The sequence below is a fragment of the Hordeum vulgare genome, chromosome 1H, assembly GCF_904849725.1.
Source record: "Hordeum vulgare subsp. vulgare chromosome 1H, MorexV3_pseudomolecules_assembly, whole genome shotgun sequence".
NCBI classification, from domain to species: Eukaryota; Viridiplantae; Streptophyta; class Magnoliopsida; order Poales; family Poaceae; genus Hordeum; species Hordeum vulgare.
This window is the reverse complement of record NC_058518.1, coordinates 195,924,817-195,931,220: the sequence shown is the minus strand read 5'-3', so window position 1 is coordinate 195,931,220 and position 6,404 is coordinate 195,924,817.

Here is a 6,404-nt window from a genome sequence, read left to right as displayed (position 1 = left end):
AAGACAACTTCAACACCCTCGAGGATGAAAACCACCCGCGACAATAGCTTGCCTGCCTCAAGGAGTCAAGGACTTTCCCGTCAGCAGGGGGCTACGTGAAGACTTTGACCGTATGTTCTAACACGAGACATCTAGATGTCACTAACCGGCATGAGCAGCCCAAGACCAAAACCCAAACACACTATCTTGCCACGTATTCCGACCTTGGAATGCACTTGTAAGCCAGAACCTTACACGAACATAGTGCACCAAGCCCTTGACCCTCAGTCAAGCCTAATTTATTGCCAGAACCCTCTCACGGTCAGGCAAGGACATGCGGAGCATTCGAAGTGGTATCATCAAGCACCTCAAGACCCACAACGACAACATGGGGACATGAAGGCTACCTCTGACTCAAGATTTTGTATCTCTCCAACCCCTAGCCTAGAAATCTAGGGGATGAGATTTTGTTAAGGGGGTAAGGTCTGTAACACCATGTTTTCACTCTCCTCGCCGATTTGACTTTTCTCAAAAATTAGGACCAATTAAATTTTTTGTGAATCCTTGTGATGTTTGAAGTGACTATTGCTTGCTTGCTTGTATGCGTGTGTTTGATTCTCAATAATTCCGGTTACTCTCCAGACTCACCTCCTTGGCCCAAAAGTCCTACCTAATGATCATGCCATGTGTTTAAGACCATAAACTATTTTTACCAAATATTATTTTCACCAAAAAGCATTTCTTTGAATTAAGCTTTCAAAACCCCTGAGATGGGATTTGTACTACAAGTCCTCAAATTACGGAATTTATTTTTGCACCAATTATTTTATTTAAAACCCATTATCAAACTAACTTCCCGAAACCACAATATTATTATTTTATAAGTTATTTTTACCATTTTACTTAAATGCATTCCTGTGAGTCCAAAAATGGTCTCTTATGAAGGAACGTTATTTTTATTGCTTTCAAAATATTCAAGAAAATTTAGGAAAACTCAGTGGACATACATATTACATATATATGAGTTTCAACACATGGTCATGTTCAAAATATTGGGCAAACCCCTTCAAAACCCTTCCTACCTATTTCAAGCTTTTGGAATATTTCCATAAGAAACATTCTCCATTAATTCCTGTAAAATTATAGCATGTCACATATGATATATGTGATGATCTTGCCAAGTTTCATCTCAACCCAAGTTGATTTGATTCCCCTAATTATTCTAAAACCCTACCTGTCCAAATCCAAATTTGAGCAACTCTACATTGCCAAGTGCCTCCAATTGTGCTCAAATTTGGTGGACATGTTCTAATACTCCAATAATGCATCCACACCAAGTGGTGCATCAAGGAGAATAGAAGAACTTCTCCCAAGCCCCTCAAACCCTTAGTGTTGATTTCTGACTTTGGGAAACTTTACATTATAAGGTTTATCCAATTGACCCCAAACTTTTTGGGAATCCTTTAATACTAAAATAATGACCCCGCACCAAATATTGGATTTGTGGGAATTGATTTGAATAGATTTTTAAGCACAAGGCCATTTCTGCCCATTTTATGGGTTTTCCAAGTCTACATTGGAAACTTTCTCCACCAAATCCCTAACTTGGTGTACGAGCTTATTTTCATCTATTATTTGATCATGTTAAGTTTCATATCCATTGAAGTTCATCTCGTATCACTATGTGACATCCTCGACTTTTCCTACAATGATGATTGTAATTAAGCAACAGTGATCCCGCGCTAATGATGTCACGTCACCGTTAATTACATCAATGATCTCGTGTTTGTTGAAACCGAATCAAAATTCGAAAGTTAAAATTAAAGTGGAACGAGAAAGGTTATATTTTGTTAAAATAAAAACGTCGGGGAGTTATAAAAATTCTCTAGCGGGTTATAATAATAAGTCGGGCACTTTTGGAAATATTGGTAATCCCTATATATTTAAAAGAGAAACTTTAGATAAAATAAATAAAGGAAATAAAGTAAACAAAACTAAATAATAAAAGAGTAATAAAAGAAAAGGAAAAAAGAAAGTAATTGAAAAAAACCTGGCCCAAGTGGGCCAAAACTGGCCGAGCCAGGCCAAACCCCCCCCCCCCCCCCATTCGGCCCACCCCTCCCTGGGGTATAAAGCCCCCACGGGCTAACCCTAAATCCCCTCCCGCTCGCAGCTTCTTCCCCCTCGCCGCCGCCGCCCCCCACTCCCACTCGCCAGCTCCCCACCAGGAACCCCCCCCACCCCCGCGAGGCCACCTACCCCTCGCACTCTCTCTCCCCCGAGTCCCACCCCCTCGAGCGCACCGGCCACCTACCGAGAGAACCGAAGCCTCTCCTCTCGGTACACCCTCCCACCTACCACGACCCTCCTTTCCCCACCGACACCCCAACCCCACGGGAGCCCCTCCCTCCCCACCGACAGAACCCCCCTCCAGCCTCCCTTCCCAGATCTCCCTCCCATCGGCCTCCCACCCCGCCGAGAGCCCCCCTCTCTCTCGGCTCTCTCCCTCCCAGATCGGCCCCAACGTCGGCCTCCCTCCCCAGAGCCCACCGACCACCGCCCCACCGCGCCCCCCAGGGCCCCAACACCAACCGGCGACCCCTCCCTCCCGCTCGATCTAGGAGGGATCGAGCAGGGAGGTCTCCCTCTCCCCACTGCCCCTTCCTCCGGCGTCGTCCCCGTCACCCCGCTCCACAAACTGGCGGCCCTGCCTCAACCCCGCCGGCCGTGGCCCTCCGGCGACCCGCACTAGCACCATCTTCACCGCGTGACCGTCACCACCACCACCGTGTCTTCCTCCACGCCGCCTCCTCCGCCTCCTGAGAACTCCGGCTTCACCGGGCCCTCTCGTCAACGTCGGTGAGCCCCCTTTCGGGCTCCTCCCACCGACTCCTTCCTCGCGCCGTCCCGGTTCCATTCCGGCAAACGGCGCTCCGTTCCGACGTCGTTAGTATCGAGTAGGGATAGATGGAGATGTCTCTTTCTCTGTTGTCGTTGAGGTTCTTCTCTCAACAAAGAGAGTTAGAGAGAGTTAGCATAGAAATGAGAAAAGGAAGCAAAAATAAAATGATGTATTGCGTATGTATTATGTATGTACGGAGAAATACGTTAATTGTATGAATATGTGTATGTAGGTAAAATGTGTATGTGGCCTAAGCCACTTACCGGTGGGGCGAACCCACTCCGTTGTCTATGACAGGGAGGCCCCACACCCTCTTTTGAGAAAAGTGAAAATTAAAATATAAAAATAAAAATATGTTTTTATTAAATAAGTAAATAGATATATTAATTAATTAATTAGTCAATTAATTAATTGGGTAATTAGAATAATTAGAGTATGACACGTGGGTCCCCCACTAAATTAATCTAATTAATTACTATTTAATCTTAATTAAAAACTTGTGTCTATGACGCTTGGGACCCACTGGTCAGTTGACCAGTCAACTACTGATGTGAGCATGACATCATCCTGATGTCATAATAGCATTTAATTAAATTACATAAATATGTTCCTAATTCCTAAATAATTAATAAAACTTTAAAAATTAATACAAAATAATCCGTAAGTCAGATCAAAATATTTTCAACATGAAAGTTGATCACCAGAACAACACAAACCCGGATACACGGTCCATTCGTGTGTCACGCGTCCCTAGCACATAGCAAACGTGGAACTTTTCCATCGTTTCTCTTCCAACCGGTAGTAGCCCGAGACCCGGAAAATATCGTCAGATATTCTTCCGACCCGTCTATGACGGATGTCGCTGCGTTAGCTCATGTCTAGCCTGCATCTTGCCATGTCATGCATTGTGTTGCACCGTTGCTATTATTTATTGTTTCTTCCCCCTCTTCTTACCGGTAGACCCCGAGACTAACGCTGCTGCCGGGTACATCTATGACCCTGCCGATCAGTCCTTTGCCGCAGAGCAGCAAGGCAAGTAAACCCCCCTTGATCATTCCTATATCGCTTATGTCATTTCTCCCTACTGATTGCATTAGTATTTTGCTACTGTTGTAGTTAGCTCCTATATCTGATGCATAGCATGTTTTTGATGAACTGCTACTTTTACTCATGTACCTTTAAATCTGCTTAGTATAGGTGGAGCAGTCATCCCTTCTGACCCCGTAGTCCAGTTGCCCCGCTTGTTTTCAAATCTCGATCCCTGATCGACGAGCCATACCCGACCCAGCACATACACGCCCCTTAGTTGTATGACACTACAGAGATACTATCGGGTACCGAGGGTGACACCTCGCTAAGTACTCCTGATGATATCTCTGTACTATAGCTAGCCAGTCGTGGTTATCGAGGGTGATTCCTCTTTCACCATTCCCGACGATGCCTCTGTCGTGCAACCCCTCATGTGTGGGACCCCCGAGGGTGATTCCTCTAAGCCCACCTTGACGGATACATCGTTCAGAATCCGACGAGGGTGACACCTCGGATTCCCCCAGATGTTACAACCACACAGTTACTCGACCATGTTACTGGGATCATTGGTGATTAGTTGTTAAGACGGGTGGATTCCCGCAAGATTGTGTCGATGGCCTAATTAAAATAATAATGGATTTGGGTATTTGATCTGGGTTGGTTGCAGACCTTTTCGCACTAACCGGCTACGCGGGAAGAATTATGGGTACTCGGCGTCGTGATATCAGCCGAAGCTTTTCAGATGTCAGCAACGTAGCGGCACGCGCCTGAGTGGTCCCGAGATGCATCGTGCTTGTGATTAAGGGATGCTAGGACTGACGTTGACCGCCCACGCATCATGCAGGAGCACGAAGGGGAACTGGGCCCATGAACCCTTTGTGCTTAGGATTTAGACCGGCGGGATGGCCTCTCTGTTGAGTCATAGGTGGGGCTGCGACGTGTCGATATTCCGAGGCCGGGCATGACCCATAAAAGTGTGTCCGGCCAGAGTGTTATCGAGCATGACGGGACATGTGGTGCACCCCTGCAGGGATGAAAATTAACTATTTGGATAGCCGCGTCCACGGTTACAGGACGACTTGGAGTTGTGCCCCGATCTTATACAACTACAATTGTTACTTAACTGGAAGTAGTTGCCTCGGGATTGCTTCCTCGCAGGGAGTCGAGGGAGGATCTCTGGGCGTGACCTCACTTTAATATTGCTCCAACAATATGACTATTTTTGTGTTACCTTGCTCTATTCTCGTCTATTGCTGCAAGACCCTGAAGATGCTAGTCTTCTATAGGACTAGGCCTTCTCTCCCCACTCTCGCATTGCTGCAGTCAGTCCACATATACCAACCCCCTTGTTTGATACTGATGCATACTTAGAATAATTCTGATGTAAGTCTTGCGAGTACTTTGGATGAGTACTCACCGCTGCTTTGCTCCCCCTTTGTCCCCTTGATTCGTGATGCGACCAGATGATGGAGCTCAGGAGATGGAGGTTCCCGCCGATGATGACTGCAACCCCGACGGTGCCTACTACTACGTGGAGGCCACTAATGACCAGGAGTAGTTAGGAGGTTCCCAGGCAGGAGGCCTCGCCTCATTCGATCATTGTATCTTTTGTTCTAGCCTTCTCTAAGGCACCCCATGTTTTATGTCTGTACTCACATATTGTTGCTTCCGCTAACTCGTGTGTTTATCGAGCTTCTGTATTCTAGCCCTCGAGGCCCCTCGCTTGTAATATGAAGCTTGTATTATTTTATTTGTGTCTAGAGTTGTGTTGTGATATCTTCTCGTGAGTCCTTGGGTTTGAGCGTACGCATTTGCGTGTATTCTTAGCGTACAATTAAACCGAGGGCATCACACACTAACACTCGTCAAACACATTGTGTGTACTCAGCTAAGTGGCTACTTTGGTCGCTTCCACTTTTACCCTTGCTCTCAAATTTCTACCACATCCCTATATAGTTACATTTTACCTCCAGTAGCATTTTCATGACTTTTGGTCAATTATTGGAGAGAGGCTCCATGTAACTACTTCTCATTTTACCCTTGATTCAATATTTTTACCCCTCTTGCCCCACTTCTGCTTAATCCAAAGCCCCCACCTATTTCGAGAGATCCGCTAACATGCTTATGCATCATTTCAAACGAAGATATGGCATGCTCATGTAGGAAAAATAAGCAGCACATCTACAAGTTGATTTCTGGGTGAAATATAGCTTTGTACATCAAGTACTAGCTACCCACATGTGCGTGAGCTCAAACTTGGCATTGTTGTAGTACTTCCATGTTTAAGACTCGTAGACAAGGTTTCACCTCAATTCCCTTTCTTTGAAAACCACTTTTGCCATCCCCTAGTATCCTATTGCAAACTTAATCATAGTCAAAACCCCACCTACCCTGCTCCATATGCAACCAAACTTCTCCATTAGCCTCCTGAATGCATGCTCTGAACTAAAGACATATTTGACTAGTCAAATTATCGGTCTAGGCATAGGTGGGG